Source organism: Amblyomma americanum, chromosome 7 (genome assembly GCF_052857255.1).
Source record: "Amblyomma americanum isolate KBUSLIRL-KWMA chromosome 7, ASM5285725v1, whole genome shotgun sequence".
Lineage (NCBI taxonomy): Eukaryota > Metazoa > Arthropoda > Arachnida > Ixodida > Ixodidae > Amblyomma > Amblyomma americanum.
In genome coordinates this window covers 180519081-180540453 of record NC_135503.1, presented here as the reverse complement: position 1 = coordinate 180540453, position 21373 = coordinate 180519081, and the positions used below count along the sequence as shown (strand labels likewise).

Below are 21373 nucleotides of genomic sequence, written 5' to 3'. Positions count from 1 at the left end.
TAAACAACTTTAGGGATCGTCTCGTTCGCATATGTCTGTCGCGTGTGCGAGAGATAGGAAAGTGGTACGGCTGTGCCGTGGCTGCCATGGGAGAGGGTGGTCGCGTTTGTGCTCTTTTTGTGTATTTGATTGTAACCTCTCCTATCCCAAAATGTTTAATCAGTACTCTTTCGCCAATATGTGATTAGTTGGCGGAAATCTTATTTTCCTTTCCCTAACCACTGATTGGTGAGGTGTGTAGCTTGTAATCTTATTGTTGGCAGTCCCCGCTAAGGGCGGAGACGGAGGGTTTAAAACAAGCGCGCTGGGTTGAAGGAGGGATGAATTCGTCTGATGAACGGTTTAGTAAAGTTGTAAACAATTTTCTCATTGCTTTGTTTATGTTGTAAATAAATAATTAACCTTCTCCTTTCCTCGAGTAACATGAATGTTTGCGAGTTAGAACCACCGGGTCATCAAAAATCCCCGATTTCATCATCAATAAGGTGTAAGGTGTTTCCTGTCATCGCCACCTGAAGACGGAAACTCAACTGCCAGCTTCTCTTCAATATATTTTGCTCTAGCCTTTCTCCTAGCCGGGAGGAGGTTTGGGTCCATGCTTTTGGGGAGCGAGCAGACTTTGATAGTGGCTCTAATGTAGTCGGGGATATCTGCTTTCTTTTCTAGTATTTTTCTAAACTGTATTCCAACTTTTCTGCGATTCTCCTGCAGCTTCTTGTTTGGACCAGCCTTTCTTTTTGCGTCTCTAGCTATGTCTCTTCCAGCTTTTCGAATGTTTGTGAATGCCAAGTGCTAGTAACTTCTCGTTTTGTGTACGCATCGGCAGATGAAGGGCCGTTTTATACCCTTCCGAATGATTGCGTTGATTTTGTTCCTTTCTGCCTGTTTTGTTTCGACGTATGGGAGGGTGTACGTTGTTGACGGGAGACAACCGGCGCCTCCATGTGTTTTTCTCCGCTCCTAATGCCACCCGGCTCTCCTCCGCCGCTTCCTTTGACGCAACGCCAGCGGCGCGTCGCACTACATCCACCCGCAGCCGCCATCTGCAAGGCATCCCTGTTTCACCGGGGTCGCTAAGTATCTGGTGAACTCTTTCCTTTATTCTGTGTTGTTGTACGCGTGCTGGGTGTGTGCTTTTCTTGTTTTCGTTTCGCATCGGCTTTTTTTCTTTAAAATTCAAATACGGCTTCGATTTGTTTTGTCTGTTTTTTTTTTGTTGTTTCTTTCGAACCTGCACGCGGTAGCATTCCCCTCCGGTACGTCGTGGACGCGTTACCGATTCGCGACACACGTGCACTGCTGTTCGATTAAACCCTCGTTAAGGCACGTGTTTCTTGAGCAAATAAAGCGACATAGTGCTACATGTAATCCGAAGTACGCTTTCTAATAAGAATGAGACACGAGCCACATCGTCACCCGTCAAGAATGGCGTCGATAGTGCGTTGGCCGTTAGAGTCGCTCAACTCTTTACTGGAATTTCAACAACGTCAGACGCATTTGCTCACCGTCGGTTGTGCGATGCCGACGTGCGCCTGGCTACCAACGGCATGCCTGAAAGCCGCCCGTGGAACAGAACCGCAGTGCACACAGCACCTGCCGCCGCACCGACAGCGCGCTCGCACGCAAACCTCCCAGTTCATCAGCTAGTTCGTTGCATAGTCACTCCACAGTCTGCTTTTATAGTCGAAAAAGGCGTCGAAACAGTTCGTCCGGCAAGTCAAACGCGTCTTAGTGCGCCCTCCTTCGCCGTTGCTCGCGTCAGCGCAGCCGCCTCAGTCGTATGGCCGCGTACACCACCACCATTTTCTGTCACAAAGCCAACGGTCAAATTGACGGCCGCGAAACTGACAAAAACTGTCAAATAGCGGCTGCATAATTAGATGTGCAACGTCACCACTTCTGCCACATCCATGACGTAATCTGCAGCCACCCATGACGCAAAAAAGGCTTATTGACACCTTTGTGACAAATCTAAGGTTCGACGAAATCTCGTCTGGTCGGGTGAATACATTGGCGAAAATAACGAAGCGCCGACCAAAATGTGTTGTCAAGATGGAAGGACGTTTCGACTTCCACACGGAAGTCTTGTTCACTGATGGAAATATTTTCGCACACAAAGCTTAAGTACGTTGTGCTAATCGTCGCAGGCATCTAGCGTACGAGGGCGGTAGATTGCCGATGGTACGGTTGAGCGTCTGATCTGTTGTCTGGATAAACAAAGACTCCAGATATTGGCGTGACATCCAGTTTTTCTCACGGCCGATAATTGCCGCTTCTTCCCAAGCGATATCATGCTTCATGTTTTCAACGTGTTCAGCCAGTGCGTTGGAACAAGCCTTCTTTTTCTTGAAATCATTCTTGTGCTCATTCAGCCGTCTTTCAAAGTTTCCGCTTTCACCTATGTAGGAGTGATCGCAGTCTGAGCAGGGGATTTTATAAATTACTCCGGGAAACGTTTCCTTTTTTAGCTTGTCCTTTACGGACACCAAGTCGTGACGAAGCTTGCACGCAGGCACGTGAGCTATATGCACATCGAAGGTGCGAAAAACGCGGGCCAATGACTCGCTCACGCCTGGCACATAGGGTATTGCAGCTCGGGCACGGCAAGGTAGGCGAACGGGCTGAGCTGGTCTCGTTGTCTGCTGTATTACAGCGTTCACGAAGTGCTGTGGGTAGCCACAATTGTTGAGCTCGCGTCGCACTTGGCGTATGTCAGAGGATTTTTCTTCGGGTTTCGAGCATATTCTTTCCGCACGACGGACGAGGGTAGAAACGACAGAGCGCTTATGGCACGTAGGATGGACTGAATTAATGTGAAGGTATTGGCCGGTGTGCGTGTTCTTTCTGTACACCTTGAATGATAGGCGGTCATCACGTCGCTCCACCATGACGTCCAGAAAAGGAAGACGGCCAGAAATCTCCTCCTCGACGGTAAACTGGATGGAATCTTCCATGCTGTTCAAATGGTTCGTGAAAGCAGCCAAGGCATTCTTTTTGATTATGCAGAAGCAGTCATCAATGTACCGCAGGAAGACCTTTGGGCGCGGCTCGAACGAAGCCAAAGCGCGGCTTTCCAGTGCTTCCATTGTGAGGTTTGCGGTTGTGACCGAGATAGATGCTCCCATCGCAGTGCCATGAACCTGCTTGTAGACAGTGCCCCGAAAGATGAAGTACGTGTTCTTCAAGCAAAACTGCAGAAGCTTCAACAGGTCCGATGGATCGATGGGTGTCCTAGCACTCAGTCCGTCGTCGTCCCGAAGCGCTGAACGGCATACCTCCACCGCCAGATACACGGGGACGCTGGTAAACAGTGATTTGACGTCAAATGACACCATTATCTCGTCGCTGTCAATCGTGATTTCGCGTATTTTTTCAGTAAAATCAAAGGAGTTGCGTACGAAAGTCGGTCTCTTGCCAACGAGTGGCGAAAAAACATTGTGCAAGTATCCTGAAAGCCGGTACAAGGGAGAGCGGGTAAAATCCACTATTGGTCGCATTGGAACGTCTGGCTTGTGGATCTTCGGGAGGCCATATAAAGCAGGGGCAGATCCATTGTGGCAGAGGAGAGTGAAGTATAACGACCTGTACTGTGGTGGAACAAACTGGAAGAAGTCTGTCAAAAGCCTTTGCAACTCTCGCTCTACCTTGAGTGTAGGGTCCCGCTTGAGTCGCATGTACGTGCCATCATCCTCCAGAAGCTTCGTCATTTTCTCAACGTAGTCGCTGTGGTTTAGGATGACGGTTTCGTTGCCCTTGTCAGCAGGTAGGATTACGATATCCGTATTGCTCCGCAGGCTCCTGACTGCATCACGCTCCTGAGCAAGGAGTGGGGTGGGGTGTCGATGTGGCAGCTTGGCGAGTATGCTGATCGCACGGGTACGAGCTTCTTCTCGGCGATTGTTTTCCACACGTCCCACAGCCTGTTCCACGGCACAGATGATTTTTCTTGCGTCCGGAGCCGCTCTCGTATTGAAGTTCAAACCAAGCTCCAGAACGGCGAGCTCTGTTCGAGTAGGCCTATACGAAGACAGATTGTGGACGGTGGGGGTAGGTCTGTTGGCCGGACTCCCTTTACGGCCAGGTAGCAGTCGGATTAGCTTCTCATTGTGTGTGCGCTCACGCTGACCACGGCCTGTTATTGGAGTTTTAGCTTCCTTTTAGTGTTCAAGGGAGTTCCGCCACCGCTGCTGCGGAGGCGGACTACTGCTTATATCCATCGCCTCATGCGAGGCGATTGATTTTCGCGGAGAACCCGCGGGGGTACGGATTTGTGGCTTCTCCGTACGGGGGAAGCCGTGCGGCCTACCCGCTCAGGGGCCAGCGAGCCTATCTTTTGAGATGACAGGGCAGGCTTGGCTGCACCTGTCAAAGATGTGGATGGCTCTGCCTGGGCAGTGGCCTGATGATGGGGTGGTGTATCACCACTCCCGCCAACTTTGGTTGTGCCAGAGGCCGCTGTCAGGTGCACCTCTGGAATGTCAATGGTGCCGACACCAGAGTGTCGTTCGAGTGGGGGAGAGCAGGCAGACATCAACGATGGTGTACTGTGTGCCCACTGTCACCAGACGCCGCTCGGCCCCCCCGGCGCACGGCGTCAACTATGACCTGGCTGTCTCTTCCTAAAACTTTTTTCTTGCCTCAGGGTAGGATATATTTTCTCATACTTTCAAATTCAAATTGAAATTTATTTGCCACCATGGTACAGATGATGGCGGGGACCCGTAGTAAAAGCTGCCGTTTGACAGCTTGACAAGGCCACGGGCCCCCACTTTGACAGCAATACAGTAAAGAAATAAAGAAAATACAATACAATACAATAAAGAAAATAAAAAAATACATATAGCAGAGCTGTTATCCGGTTACAGTAGTCAGCATAAAATCAACAGCATTGTCCTGGCTGGAAAGAAAATTTACAATGATGGTGAAAGAAAGAAGAATTAGGTAGACAAATCACAGAAAAAAGGTTAGGTGTAGTGTAAAAAAAAAATACTCGAACAGTTTGTGGCGTGTTGTGTTTTGGAGATCAATATCGTTTTGTGCGAGTTTGTTAAGAAGTCGTGGTAGTTTATTTTCTAATGTTTGATTACCATTGAAAGTTCTGTATGTTTTTACGTTTCATTGTGCTATATTTCTTGTGCTGTACATTGCATCTCGTTTTTCTAAACCAGCTAATTTTGATAGAAAAGATATGTTCTTAAACACTTCGTTTTTCACACACTTGCTCAGACGATAGTCATAAAGCTTAGTAATTGGTAGTAAGTTATACTTTAAGAAAAGTGCTGCCGTATGGTAGGTATGCGAAACATTTTCAACAATTCTTAGAAATTTTTTCTGTAACAAGTGTAGTTTCTGAAGATTGCCTGCTGTTGTTGCACCCCAGGTTAAATGGCAATAGCTGAAATGAGATTGTATCAATGAATTATATAGCATTAGCACTACATTTCGCGGCAGTATCTCACGGTTCTTGTAAAGAAGACCAATAATACGTGAACATTTATTTGTTACAAAGCTAACATGATCATCCCATGACATTCTTTCATTAAATAATATACCTAATGTTTTAAATGAAGGCACAACTTCTAAGGGTACGGACTGCAGGAATATGTTCTTAGTGAGACAGACCTTCTTGTTTGTACCCCTGAAAACAACGACTTTAGTCTTTGCTGTGTTAATCCGCAACGCATTTCTGCTACTCCAGTTTTCTATTTGTTTCAGTGCATGGTTTGTTTTTCTTTCTTGAAAACTTCGCAGGTTCGCGAGCAGGCTGCGTGGGGACCTTTGCAATTCGCACATTTTGTTTCAGTTGCTTGGCATGTTCGGTTTCGGCACATTTGCCCCAGGTCTGCTTGCCTCTGCATGTCTTGCTGACATGGCCATACCTTTGGCATTTGAAACATCTCCTAGGGTTAGGAATGTACGGGCGCACTGGGCACCTGATGAATGCCACTCGGACAGACTCGGGCAAACGAGTGCTGCCGAATGTTAGAACGATGTGAGGTGGTGTTTTTTCTTCTCCGTTGCGCCTTATTGTGATGCGGTGAAGGGACGTCACGTTTTGGTCACGCAAATTCTCGAGGAGCTCTTTTTCATCCTCTCTCATTAGCAAGCGCTCAGAAATTACTCCCTGAACGCTGTTCAGGCTTCTGTGGGGTGTTACAGTAATGTCAAGATCGGCAAGTTTCTCTTGTTTGAGTAATGCATCACTCTGCTTTTTGGATTTCACTTGTACAAGAAGATCTCTTCAGGATAGTTTTTTTGCTTCATATTCCTCGCCTATGTTAGCCACTAGCCACTTTTGTATTACAAATACTGATAGTGCTGCCACTAGAGCGTTTTGCTCAACAGCGTGGACTATCAGGAAATGTGGGAAATTTTCAGTAGATTTTGCAGTTGGAACTGCGATTCCTTGGTGAGGTACCGTTTCCGGTTCCGATCGTTTTTTTACGGCGGGAAATTGAGAATCCATGCGGCATGTAGGGATTAAGGGTTCCTATTCTGACACTTGTGCTTCACCCTTATAGACACAAGAAGGTCCCGGAGCCCCCACCTGGTATACAGATGGGGAGCCCGCCGGCCGGGGCTTGACCATGGCCCCGACCGCCACCGTTCATGGTTTCTACCCTTCACCTTAAAACCTATCGCCAAGGTGCGGATGACAGCTTCGGTATGGGAGCTAGGGTCCGCGGTGGCGCCAAGCACTATCACTTTGAGACTCAAGGCGCCCTTGCGGGCCCTCGCCCTCATCATTTTCACTCGCAACTTCGTCAATGACTATGCCAGAATATAATTTAGCAACGCCTTTCGATTTATTTCAATTCATATCTATATTTGACGGCTCACGGGCGTCTGGTATATTTGCAATTATGACATCGTAGAATGGTGTCTTCATGCACTTTGGCAGGGCCGTGCCAGTGAAATATGGGGAAGCGGTATAAACTTCTGCCTCGGGAACTTCCAGACTACTGCCATCAACAAGGAACACCGTAGATCTCAAGCCGGTGAGATCTGAATCAGGAACTAGGGCTCTCCGAACAGCCACTGTATTGCCCCCAGTGTCCCGTAAAAATAAGTACGGGTACGCCTCGGAGCTCTGTCTCTAGTACAGACATGTATTGGGCGTCTGCAGGCTTTTCTGGACATCTGACCATTACTTTATCCTCAGCTGGTTTAAGCCTATCTTCTGTTGTGGACACATTTTCAGGCGCAACCTTCCCTGCCTGAACACAAGACGACTGCTTCTGGTTTTTGTGCTTTCTTGTGCGGGAACTTATATCATGCCCTGTTTTTCGACAATAAACACAATAAAGCTGACTTGGCTTAGGCCGACAGTCGACGACCTTATGTGCATGTCGATACAAATGAGGTGCCTTCCTAACTTTCTACTTGATGGACCATACTTCTCTCTCTGGATGTCCACCTCGAACATTTCTTTGAATGAAGACAAGTTTGTTTGCCGCTGGGCCTTTAGAAATTTGTCTGTTTCCTCAGCTATTTTTTCCAACGTCTTGCACTGTTTTTCTCGAAGGAAAATCGCCAGACGACTGTGAAACTTCCTCATGAGCGGCTCAGCAACCACCAAGTCGCTTAAATTATTGTACGTTGTGGCCATTCCTGACATATCGACGCATCGATCGAAAATACTGAACAAGCGTGCTTCGTATTGCTTGTCTGTTTCGTTATCAAGCGGCTTACTTTCACGAAACCTTTCGCTATTATGTTATGCCGTAAGCCGAAAATGGGGCAAGGCTAGTTTTGCCTTATCATAGATCATTGAATCTGCTGGGGACACTCGACCGAATACACGGAGAGCTTCCTCAGTCAAATACATACTGAGTGCTGTAGCACAATTTTCCCTTCTGCGATGCGCTCAAAACGTTTGAGGTATGCATATAAGCCATCCCTGCGATCGTCGAAAGGCGGGATCAATTTGCGTGAGCTAAACGCTGCTGAGGGCCACGGTGCGGGTTATCGATTACCCGCACCAGCTTCGGCGAGCCTTAATTGGAGCTGCAATCTACGCAGTTCAGCTTCTGCTAGCGACTTTGCATGCTCGCGTTCGGCTTCTGCTAACAACTTTGCATGCTCGCGTTCGGCTTGTGCTGTGCGCTTCTCAGTCTCTGCTTGCGCCTTGGAATGCTCGAGTTCGGCTTCTGCTTGGGCCTTGGCATAGTCGCGTTCGTCTGCCCGTGCTGCGCGTTCATTTTCCTGCTTAGCAGCAACCCACAAGCGCAGCTCGGCGTCTTTCAAACCCAACTCTTTGCCCAATTCAAATAATTCTTTTAGCGTGCTCATCGCTTCCAGATTCTTAAAAAAATATCTCCATATAAGTTAAACCGCTTCGTCCTGTCGCGCGGACGCGAATTGTCGCGAATTGGTATCGCGTCCCCGACTTTCCGACGGAGAACGCTATCGCGTGCAGGTTTGAACGAGAGTACAGAGATCAAACAAAACAAACCGAAGCCTTATATATAATTTAAAGAAAAAGGGCCCAATAAGAATCGCACACGCCGACAGGAAAAACAGACACTCAACAAGCGTACAACGCTACAAGGCCCACCCGCCCACGGCTCCGGCGCGCCCTTGCATACAGCCTTGGAGGTACAGCGAGGGATTGTCGGCATTGCGGGAAAGCGGAGCACACCCCTCTTTGCTGTACAGCAGCTGGCCTGAGCCATCATACAGGAGGAGCTCCAGGACCATTTCCTCGTGTACACCGACGGCTCACTGGCCCGCGACAGCTGCTCCCTTGCAGCGGCGGCTACCATCCCCGCGCTGCGACTGCACAGCCAGCAACACGCAACCTTCCTGGGCTCCTCCACAACTGCGGAGTTGATGAGGATCCGGCTCGAGCTGGACCTGCTGCTCACCCTCGGCCCTCCGCCACCCAGGAGTGCTCTGCTGTGCGACTCCCGCGCCGCCCTCAGCCGCCTGCAATCTAACGGCCGCGGTACTCCACTAGTGCGGGAAATTCGCTCGCGCATCGAGCGACTCGCGCAGAGAGGATGTGCCGTGCGTGCACAGTGGGTGCCCGGTCACTACGGCATCGCCGGCAACGAAGAAGCTGACGACCTCGCGACCGCTGCACACCAACTACCTGCCAGCGATCTGCCCCTTGCGCTGGGGGATGTGCATGCGGCCATCCACGACCATCTCTGAAAGCAGCACCCCGACCCACGCATCGCAGGAGGTGAGTGCATCGACAGTATCACCGGCTGTCGCGCACTTACACGGTCACAACGTCTAGTGATCCTCCGCGTGCGCATTGGCTGCGTGTGGCCCGGGGAGCGTCACGGAATCGCGACGAGTGGATGTGTGTGACGGATGCGGTGCAGTGGAAACACTAGAACACCTGCTCCTTCACTGTGCCGCGTTCGCCGATGCTTTGGTGAGCCTCTCTCTGCATTCGTCGTACACACGGACTTGACGCCCCGTCTGTTCTCTGTCAGGTAGTTACACGCAGTGACCGAACGCTCCGCGAGTTCTACCTTGAATGATTAATAACTGGACGCCCCACTCCAGTTGTTGCCAACACAGTGTTGTGCGCGTGTGTTTTAATTACTCTAAAATGAACTAATCACGCGCACAACCTGGACGCATTTCTTATTGTGTAAATAGTTTGTATATATTACTTCTCCCCCATCCTCTCTTCATGTCCCCTCATCTCTTTCATTTAATTTCTCCATTCTGCTTGCTATCCTTTATTTCCGCTGCCCCAGCTCAGGTGCTTCAGTATCGATGGGAGATGCCGGGTCTAGCAAAAATGTTTTCCTTCCTTTTTACTATTGTTTTAATAAAAAACCACTACCACCACAACAACACTTCAGAATAAAAGGAAAGAGTTCGCCAGGTACTGACGTCCAAGGTGAAGCGGGGAAGCCTTGCAAACAGTCGAACGCGGGTCAATGTAGTGCGGCGCGTAGCTGGCGATGCGTCGAAGGAAGCGGCGGAACGGAGTCAAATGGTGGTAGGAGCGGAGCGAAACACTAAGAGACCCCGCTGATCCCCCGTCCACAGCCCGAAAGACTTGGCATCCGCAGGAAAACGTAGCCAGGTCCCGTAGACGGCGTCACGAAACGCCAGAGGATTAAAGCAGGCTATCCAAGAGTGCTTTTAGGCAACACAGACCCTCAGTCCATCGGCTGCCAGCTCCACACTTGCATAGAAAGCAGGAGGCTTGCGTCGATGATCCAAAGGAGGTCCACGGCAGCACGGACCCAACGTCCGACGGCTGCCAGCTCCGCACTTGAATGACCCGACCTCCGCTGCGCTGTCTTCCTTTACACCTCGGTTTCCTGACACGTCGGCTCTCCGCTCTTCGTGCTGGCCACGCTCTTTGTCGTCGTCGTCTCGCACACACCCTTCGTACGCGCACACGCGCAACGCTGGGCTGGCACGTGCAGGGATCCGCTGTCCGACGCACCACTGCGGACGCACCGCGTTTGAAAATCCTACGAGGATCTTGTGTGCACCTCACAATGCGTTATCCGGGAACTTTGAAAAGTATCTTTCACATTAAGAAGAGCCCCGCGCAGTTTGCTTGTCGGCACGACGGCAATGTGCACATTGTGCTATCAATTTTGACCAATTTGCCAGCGATTTTCTGCAAAGCCGATGCCGCAGCTCTGCTGTGTGCACTGGTTAACCGCCATCTGATCGCGGACTCGTCTTACCCGCAGTCGGCGACCTTCTCCGAGGTCAGGGGGCCCCGCAGCTCCGCAGCTGCAGCGAGCTATGCCTACGATGGAACACTGTCATCCTCCTGGCTATACGTCTCCTGCCAAACGTGCTGTCGAATCGATATGCCAGTCTAAAACATCCTTCTAAGTAACCGCTCAGAAGAGAGGACGCCTGTCGCCTCAACCTGGCGTATTGCCGCTGTAGAAAGCAGTGACTAAGCCGCGCGAATCCTGCGATCTGTCAACTTTGCCACGCCATCTCCATCAACCGACCTTCGACAAGTGCCTTGGAACACATCGATCTCAAGGCTTCGCAATTCACCGCCCTCATATTCTTCGGCATTCCTCGACACCTTGGAATTTCGTCATTTAGGGTTACCACCCCAGCAGACCACCGGACACTAAAATCTGGACCCATAAGTACCAATACAGGCCTTTTTGGCATTCATAGCCGACACCGGCCTGCACATGTATCTATAACTCTGTTATGCCGAAGGGCATATTTGGGCAATTAAAAAAGAGTTCCTGAATGAAGCTGTGCTCACCGGAACATGTGCGGACTGCTTGGTTCGCAAGTGGTGCCACGATCGAGCTCTTTTTGAGCTAATGGGTGCAATGACTAAAAATCAAGGTACCCTGCAGAGGGGCTGGGCTTCCTGTACACGCTAAACGTTAGGCCGGAGGGCGAGCGTGTTACGAGGGTATTGAGAAATGGAATGCTCCGTTGTCTTCTTCTTCTACAGTAAATATAATGGAGGCCTCTGGACTGTTGATGTGATTCATGTTATCTGAGGAAGCGTTATCTCTTGTCAAGGATGCAGAGCAATCGTCAGCGTACCTCAAGAACACTTTCGATCAATGTTTGGATGTCTGCAGGGCTTTTTCCTCAATTGTCTACATCACTAAGTTGCCCATAGTAACAGAAATCGCTGCACCGATAGCGATTCCGAATGTTTTCATTGCTGTGGAACCATTTTACTGGAAGTAAGTGTTGCTTAAGCATAAGCTTAGGTGATTGTGATGCTCAGTGACCTCAAATGGTGTAAGATCTTGAAAACATGCGACTTTGGCCAGAAGTTCTCTGCAAGTGTCGACAGCAAGCCTGACTGGAATGTTTGTGTATGGCGAGCAGACCTCAAATGAAACCAGTATACCATCGTCTGCCAAAACGGTGCCGGCAACCTTGTTTATGAAATCAGCTGGGTTGCGGACATATGTGTGGGTTTTACCGACCAACGGCGCAAGGACTTTGTGTAGGTTCCCTGAGAGCCTGCGGAGAGGCGATCTTATAAAATCAACTATGGGGTCGTAACGGGATTCCTGTCTTGAGAATCTTTTGGAGCCCGTGGCGCGGACCCATTGGGGCAAGGCAGTTCTACAGAGTCCAACATTGTAGAGCGTAAGATTGCGCACTTGTGTTGCACTAATGCGTTAAAGAATTTGCGCGTGCATCCTATGGGACACTGCCACAATGAGCAGATTTGTCCGCTTGCCTGAGCAGGATTACCGGAGCACGTGCTTATCTCTGTTGCTGGTTGACTCGTGAAGAAGATAAAAGCAAGAGATGAAGGGACTTTACTTGCATACAAAGAAAAGAATGGTTCTGTTGTGCCCTGCATGCTCGCCGTTTCTCAACGGCTGACGAGGATGTCTTTGTCGCTCAAAAGACTGTCAAAGTTGTGTTTTATAATCAACGCCCCTGTAGCGTGAAAGCAAGCCTGCACAGTCCAGCCCCAGTAACTATTTGTCGCATGCAGTGTCGGCGTGCGTTACGTGGGGCAAAGCGGGCTATGTCTCAATGAACGACTGATGGCGCATTATAACGACGTATACTGAACACTAAAGAGGCTTCGACATTGTTGTTGCACTACTCCTGGTTTACACAAACAAGAACAACACATACGGACGGCGCATCTGGGAGTGCAGTGATTAAAATGTCCATCCTGTTCCTTTATCCCTTTGTTTCTACAATGCGCTGCTCACGCGAGAAACGCACCCATGACAAAGGAAAAAACGACAGAAAGCAATTTTTGTACTTTTGGTAAAGGTTAGCAAGATTAGGTTTGGTTTGGTTTGCGAGGGTTTAACGTCCCAAAGCGACTCAGACTATGAGGGACGCTGTAGTGAAGGACTCCACTAGAATTATTCTATATGAGAATTCCTCTCCTCTAGAATAACGAGTTCCTGTAGAACACAGGCCTCAAGAATTTCTCCTCCATAACCTCCATAGTGCCTTAACCACTGAGTCACCGCGGTGGCTGGTCAGCTATATTAGTGGGCAGATTTAATCTAGCGATTTTTCTTGTTCTTTCATCATCAGCCTGACTACGTCCACAGCAGGGCAAAGGCCTCTCCCATCTATCTCCAATTAACCCTCTCCTTTGTCAGGTGCGCCCACCGTAACTCCGCAAACTTCTGAATCTCATCCGCCTACCTAACTTTCTTCCGCCCCTGCTACGTTTGCCCGCTCCTAGAATCCACACCTTTGCCCTTAAAGACCAGCGGTTATCTTGCCTTTGCATGACATGTCCTGAAAAAGCCCATTTCTTCCTCTTGATTTCATATGTTATTAACCCGTGTTTGTTCCCTCACCCACTCCTCCCGCTTCCGGTCTGCTAACATTACACCCGTCATTTTTCTCTCTATAGCTCGCTGCGTTGTCCGTAACTTAAGCTGAACTTTTTTCGTTTGCCTCCACGTTTCTGCCCCATATTTGAGTACTCGTATGATACACCCGTATATCATATAAGTGCAATGGCACCGGTTCCAACCGGAGTTTTGCCGGTAAAATTGCAACAACATGAGACACTCATTTTAGGTACCATGGCAGGCAACCTAAAAGTTATCGCGTTCTCTTCTTTAAGAATGTGGTTAAGAATGCGCTCAAGGTTTTTTACTCCAATATAGGCTTATTCGTGTATAGAATATAATCAGTTAGTGAAACCTTAGAGTGATTTTTAGAGATCATAACTGGTTTCATAAGCATTTGGATCAGTTTCATATCGGCTATTCAAAACATATGTCGTAAACTTAAAGCCAAGTTACAGCATGAACACCCCAAGGTGCATAAATTATTGCGAGCAGCAGGCACGTAGTTAAGAATTTTTTATGCAGGGGCCCAAGGTGTTTTTTTAGCTGTGGAGGGGGGGGGAGGCGGCTTTTTGGAAACGTGCCTGGTGGGCAGTTAAAAAAATAAAAATGGCATTGCCCTGCCCGCACCGCCTAAAGCACAACGGGCTTACCTCAAGACGCAGAGGGAAGACAGATGTGGCAACACGCCATGAAGTGGGTAACTGAACAGAACTAGCGGCCGTATCGGCATCAGTGAGAACATGGCGTTGCGGATTTGGTTTCAGTTTGTTTTTCTTTCGAGCAAAGAAGCTGCAGTCATATGTCTGCGTACTTTATTGTCTGATGTCGTATGGCGACCGGATACATGCAGCAGCATATGGTGCTAATTCATGGTACCTCACGTCTACGTATAACCACAGTCTGCATATTCGTTTGATTTTTCCGCAATAAAAAAAAAATATGCATCACGCCACTTATGAACGGCAGTTTGATGCTGTCCCCGTTACCCGTGCTGCTGGTACGCAGCATATAATTCCTGCACCCATAAAGTATTTTATGATAGCCTTCTCAGCGCGTAAATGATAGAATGATATCTAAACGTACGTGTATCCATTTTCAGATTTTCTGTCGCATATAAATAGTTCGATGGGCTTCGATAGGAACTTCGCTTGCATTCACGCGATTTCTATTGACACTCTTCGATGTCTTTTTTTCTGGGAGGGGGTGGGGGGGTGGGGTGCTTGTGGGCACCCGCGTGCTCCGTGCGCCACTCTATCTGTGTCTTGCACTGCGCTTTTCACAAACCTGGGTGGAGGCCGCTAGGGGGCCAGACGAAGAGAACGCCCTTCGCAAGTGCTCCTGCCTCGACGCCTCCTTACACCCGGCAAACATCAACGCAGTAGAAAATGGAGTACTCCATCGCTTTCTACTGATCAAGCGGAATCCGTGGATACCCGATTTACATCCGTGAGTCCAGATTTCGCCATTTTCTGCCCGTCGGAAAATCCAAGGCAGCGAACGCCGCGCTAAGCCTAGGCGGCGTCGGGCCGTCGGCCTGAAGGAACGCTGCTACAGCTCACGCCGCACCCGTGAGGATGGCGGACGCTGACGCGGCGGCGTCGGCTGGAGCCACGACACCGCTCGAAGAGAATCTTCACAGCGACGACAACGCTACCAACAACGCTACCGACAACGCTACCGACCACGCTACCGACAACGCTACGGACCTCTCGCAGAAGAGAACAATCGACAACGGGGGATGGTTCACTGCCAAATACCAGAACTCGAGACTGATTGCCGTTCCAGAGGCCGGGACAGACGCGGCGGACAATTCAGCGCTGAGCCAACCCAAACTCAAGTGGAATCCCGTTCGGCGAGAGAAGCTACCTCCTTTGCCAAAAAACGACTTCAAAGTCATCCTTAGACCGAAGAATGGACTCAACATCAGCGAACTGAGCACGCATCAGATGGCCCGGGCTATAACCAAAGCATGCGGAAAACCAGACATCTGCAACGAAGGCAGCTTCCTTATACGGCTGCACAACGGATCCAACATCGCTATACTCAGCACGCCAAGCATGGAGACTGCCAGTGCTGTGCAGTGTATTTCAAGTCTACGCTTTGCTGCAAAGAACTATGCAGTGACAGCTTACGTGGCCGCGCCGGACAATTCGTGCAAAGGTGTCATTCATGGAGTGGACGCCGGGACCACGCCAACTGAACTACTATCGCATCTCCGGGTACGTACCCAAGGAGTCAAAATACTTTATGCAAGAATGCTTGGCAAATCCCAAAGCGCGGTCATTACCTTCGAGGGAAAGATCGTTCCGCGCTACGTCTATTACTACGGCGGCGAGATACGTTGCTACCTCTATCGATCATCGCGGCAAGTGTGTTATACATGCTTAAAGGCCGGACATAGGGCGGACGTATGCCCGACACCTGACGTTGTTGTCTGCTCTAAATGCACCGAGCCAGTGATCGAGGACGGACACTCCTGCGAGCCCAGGTGTGTGCTATGCACGGAAGCGCATCCTACGGGGGCAAAGGAGTGCAAGGAACGCCTCAGGAAACCGAGACCACGGACGAGAAAAAAAGAGGAACCAGGCGGCGGAGACAACGGCGGACGCGGCCGGGCCCGGAAACGCTGGTTCAGTGAGGACTCCAGTTCGAGATCCAAGTCCAGATCGGCATCGAGATCAGGATCAAAGTCGAGATCGGCGTCCAGGACCCGGGAGGATCCAGAAACCAAAAAGAAGCAGGAGCAGAAGAAGACCCCACCAAAAAAGGAGGAAGCAACCAGGGTGAGCTGGAAAGAGCATCTTTTCCCCACCTCTCCCACTGCTCCAAAAAACACAAACACACAGAAAACAGTGATAGGTAACACCGCTAATGGGGAAGCTAACGAGGACGTTCAAGAGCTAAGACAAATAATTCAGACGCTCAGGGCAGAAAACGCCGAGCTGAGACAGAAACTAAACGATCTGATAGACGAACTAAAGGCCCAAAGAACAAGGCAGAACAGCACTAACCCGCAAACAGACGAAGCTCAGGCGACAACTATAGGGCGCCAGGAATTTACAACTGCCATGGTTGCTGTTAACAATGCACTGGCAAATCTTAGCAACCTCATCTCAAACATCCAAGACGAGACGCGCAGGGATAGAGAGCGTCTAGTACAATTCACAGCCATGAAATCCAGAGGAAAACCCTATAACAGGCCGTCCCAGAATGGCGAGCAACCGTAAACGCTCGGTCAAGTTGGAAACCCTTGAAATATGGCAGTGGAACTGCCGTGGGATCCGCCGAAAGCAGGGTCTTCTTAAACAACACATCACAAATTGCACCTCTCCGCCAGACATAATCGCCCTACAGGAAACCGGCTGCTCACTCACTCTCGCGGGGTACTCCATCTACGAGGGGCAGGGGCAAAGCAAAGTCGCCACGCTGGTTGCAAAAGCAGTCACCGCAATCAGACACGACATTGACGGAACGGACATTGACCACGTCCTTATAGAAATGATTACCCAAAAGAGAAGCCAAGAAAGCACCTTCCTACTTAACGTGTACAGCCCGCCAAGCCAGAGGAAAGCCAATTTCAGCTACCTGCTAGGCAAAGCAGAAGAAGCAGCAGGCAAGAACGGTATCGTTATTCTGGGGGACTTTAATGCCTGGCATAAAAGTTGGGGCTACGTTCGGGAAACCCCGAAAGGCAGGGATCTAGCCAGGGAAGCTGATCGTAGAAGGCTCACCCTCATCACTGACCACACCCAACCCACGCGAGTGGGGAACAGCATCAACCGAGATTCGTGCCCAGACTTATCATTTGTCAAAGGGGTAAGGCACGCAAGATGGGAAAACGACGGCGAAACTCTAGGCAGTGACCACTGCATCCTGCGCATCCATATAGAAACCCTCCCGATCAGGCGACAACTTGGCCAGGCTAGACTGACAAACTGGGAAGCCTATAGGAAATCCAGGGCACAGCATGAAGACGCTGAGATCACCGACATAGAAGGCTGGGTCGCAAGAATCAAGACAGACTGGCGAAAACTAACCCGAAAGGTCGCCCTTACTACCAACACACCCGAGGTGGACAAACATCTCTTACACCTTTGGGACGCCAGACGGGGCCTACTAAAAAGGTGGAAAAGGCAAAAGCATAATAGGCGGCTCAAGCGTAAGATCGCTGAGGTCACCAGACAAGCTGAAGAATATGCGACGGAGCTCTCGAGGCGCGACTGGAACCAAAAGTGCAACGAACTTCAGGGGACTCTAGGTTGGGCCAAGACATGGGCCTTGCTAAGGGCTCTCATAGACTCAACCACCACAAAATCCGAAACCCGTAAGACGACCCAAAGGATCGCGCACCAGTTCCAAGGCACTGACGAGGAAATGCTACAGTACATCAAGCAGCGTTACATCGGCAATGCAACATACGCCGACAGCAGCTTGGCATACACGGGCGAAACGAATCCCGCTCTGGACGAACCCCTTACGATAGAAGAAGTCAGACACGCTGTGATGTCCGCCACAAAGAACACAACACCAGGGAGGGATGGCATCACCAATGCCATGATAAGGAATCTGGATGACAATTCAATCAAAAGATTCACGGAGTTCATCAATAAACACTGGGAACAGGGGACCCTCCCGGACGACTGGAGACACGCGGAAATAGTAATGATTCCGAAGTCCGGAAAGACTCCACACCTGGACAATCTTAGACCCATTTCCTTAACATCATGCTTGGGAAAAGTGTACGAGAGAGTTGTGCATCACAGGTTGCAGACCCACCTTGAGGACAACGAACTCATGCCGCACACTATGTTTGGATTTCGAAAATACCTATCGACACAGGACGTTCTCCTGCAGATCAAGGAGGAGGTGCTTACTTCCGTTCCAAAATATGGAGAAAACATCCTGCTCGCTCTCGATCTTCAAGCGGCCTTCGACAACGTCAGTCACAGGGCTGTGCTGGAGGGGCTCAGCAAACTGGGTTGTGGGCAGAGAATATTCAACTATGTGAAAGCCTTTCTGACTAACCGAACCGCTACCATTGGAATAGGAGGCATCAGGACTGACACCTTCAACACCCCAGAAAAAGGAACACCACAAGGCTCTGTGCTATCACCTATGCTTTTTAATATTGCAATGATTGGTTTAGCAAGGGCGCTCGAAGAAATTGAAGGAATCAGGCATGCCATCTACGCAGATGATATCACAATCTGGGTGACAAGGGGATCCTTAGGCGAAAAACAAGAGCTTCTTCAGCGAGCGGCAGACACGGTCAACGCATACGCCCGACACTGTGGACTTGCATGCTCCCCTGAAAAATCCGAGGTGCTCAGAGTCTACAGAAAAGGGTATGACCTGCAAAACTCCATAGATATCTACATAGGGGCAACGAAGGTTCCAGAAGTATCGAAAGTTAGGATCCTCGGCATGTGGGTCCAAAGCAACCGTCGTATTGATCACACGATCAGACAGCTAGCAAATACCACAGCACAGATCACCAGGATGATTGCAAGAATTTCCAACAGAAGAAGAGGTATGAAGGAGGAAGACACATGTAGGCTAGTACAGGCCCTCGTGGTCAGTAGGATCTTATACGGCGTCCCATACCAAACACCGCTCGAGCAAGAAAAGGAGCAGTTGGAGGCAATTCTTAGAAAAGCATACAAATGTGCTCTCGGACTGCCGGTCAGCACTTCGACGGAGAAATTCCTTAAACTGGGCATAAACAACACAGTACAAGAACATATCGAGGCCCACCTTATCGCGCAGAAAACAAGACTGATGCTGTCCGCAACAGGCAGAAACACGCTGCGGTTGCTGGGCATGAGGGACGCTTTGAAAGAAATCAATAGCACAGCGAGCGTTCCAAATGAAATCAGGAGGATCATTGAGATCAGTCCGATTCCAAAAAACATGCATCCAGATATACATAAGGCGAGAAGAAAGGCGAGATCTGAATTCCATGCAAGACGCTTCGCCGGGTCAAAAGACGTATTATATGTTGACGCAACAACATACAGACACCGATATGGCTCGGTAGCCAGCGTGGTGGATCACCAGCTCAGGGAAATCAACTGCGCTTCGATAAAAACCAACAACATACTCGAGGCTGAGGAAGCAGCAATTGCACTCGCCATCACCCAGCAGAGTGACGAGCCCCATGCACACATCATTACAGACTCGCAAGAGGCGTGCAGAAGATACAGCAGTGGACGCATATCCACTGCAGCCATTCACATACTCAAGGCGAGGACAATCACTTTTACGAGATGCTTCATCACGTGGACACCAGGCCATGAGGCTGTCAAAGGGAACCAATGTGCGGACGCCAATGCCCGAGCATACGCCAACCGGGAGGCGCGCACCGAAGGGGAACTGGACGCAGTCACTAGACGGTATGGAGCCATCTTAGAACACCAACGAGCCCTCCGGAGGACCTACCCGCCTCCCCACAAAGACCTTAGTAAACAGCAGTCGGTTGCCTGGAGACAACTACAGACTAATACATACCCCAATCTGAGTTTACTCAGCAAAATCTATCCATCCACTTATGAAAACAAATGCCCGCTATGCGGTGAACACGCAACGCTTTACCACGTTACATGGGCCTGTCAGAAAATGCAGGCAGCGCCGATAAACAACACACCTACACCGGAGCAGTGGGAGGCTGCGCTGTCCAGCTCGAAGCCTGAAGAGCAGCTCAAGCTGATCGACAGGGCTCGCAAGACTGCAAAGGCCGCTGGGGCCCTGGACTGAGGGCTCCACCTACGCTGCGAAAAATAACCCTAATACAATAAAGTTTTTCATTCATTCATTCATTCATTCACAAACCTGGTGGAAGTCTTGCGGAACGAGGGCGTCAAAGAGTGCAAGTGATTCTCTCCACAAACTCTGATGTGATTTTTGGGAGAAGGGGTTTGTCAGCTTTTGGACTTTCCTTTCGCCTCGACTTGCACATTGGCGGTTGTATACATTTTTACGACAGTCTGGCTGCAAGGATGCGTTCATTTATGAAACCTTTGCGGGCCGCTTTGGCAGCCGCGCCGACTTGGTCGTTCTTCAGCGTTGGAAGTAAAAAAACAGCGCACTTAAGAAGCGTCCACGGCCATCGCTCCACGACTCCAGGGAAACTAAAAGCGGAAAAAAGAAAGGCGCAGCAAAGGTACAGAAGGAGACATCCCTTCTCCCTACTGTCTTTTTCTCTCTCCTCACCTTTACCCCCTAAAGCGGTAGCCCGCGTATCTCTTGAAAATAACGCCCCTTTCTTTCTAACTATGCGCCCGCTCACATCCTTCTTCGCGCTTCACACTATCGGCCTTCCTCAGTCGTCATCCTGTCTTGTTGTGATAGCATTTGTTTTTTTTTTAAATAAACCACTACTTTAGCTCCTACTATTAGCCTTTGAGGGAGAAACAGTGTCAAGGTGTTGCCTCCTAAGGGTATGGTAAAATTCAAGAAAGTTTTATTTGAACGCGATTCCCAATTCTTGCTTATCTATTTTAAAATCAGCGACCGCAGCACTGGCATAGCGCTTTGAGCATGCGGCCCGCGGGTGGTGCGGGGTTCGGTCCACAGTGTCACAGAGTTTCCACCAGCTTCCGATGTGTACAAATTATCTCGTGGCCTGGTGCACGATTTCTTTGAGGTGAAGTGCTTAGAAAATAGTCTGTCACTCAACGTTGTGTAGAGGAAAAGACGTACTTTTTCATGGCGTTCTTTTGTGTAAGCCTGCCATTAAAACTCATCAACAAAAGAAAACATTCCTAAAAAATGTATATTCAAAATCGAAAAAGACGCGAGGGGACCAACTGCACCTAGGCTAAGGACATGCCAGGAGCAAATGTGTATGCAATCCTTACGTAAAAGGCGTCAGCCAAACCTTGGCCGGTGTTCTCGGAAAGGAAGGGATGCAAACTGTAGATAAGCCAAAAACTACTATTGAACGTCTCCTCCAACCTCCCAAAGGCCCGTCATCCTAAAGAAAAAGCAAGAGATGTGGAATGCAAAGCCCCCTGCTTCGAGTGCTTGGCGCCGTAGGCTGGGGACACCAAAACTATGACGGAAAGAGCGAAGCACACAATGTTTATGTCAGACAAATGAACAGAGAG

The 21373-nt window shown here is 49.7% G+C and overlaps 1 protein-coding gene across 1 annotated transcript in view; it reads left to right on the top strand.

Annotated features, from left to right (window-relative positions):
• Window positions 1–21373, top strand: part of LOC144098228 (protein 5NUC-like) — a 154584-nt gene that overhangs the window by 78515 nt on the left and 54696 nt on the right. The gene's annotated exons all lie outside the window — the stretch shown is intronic.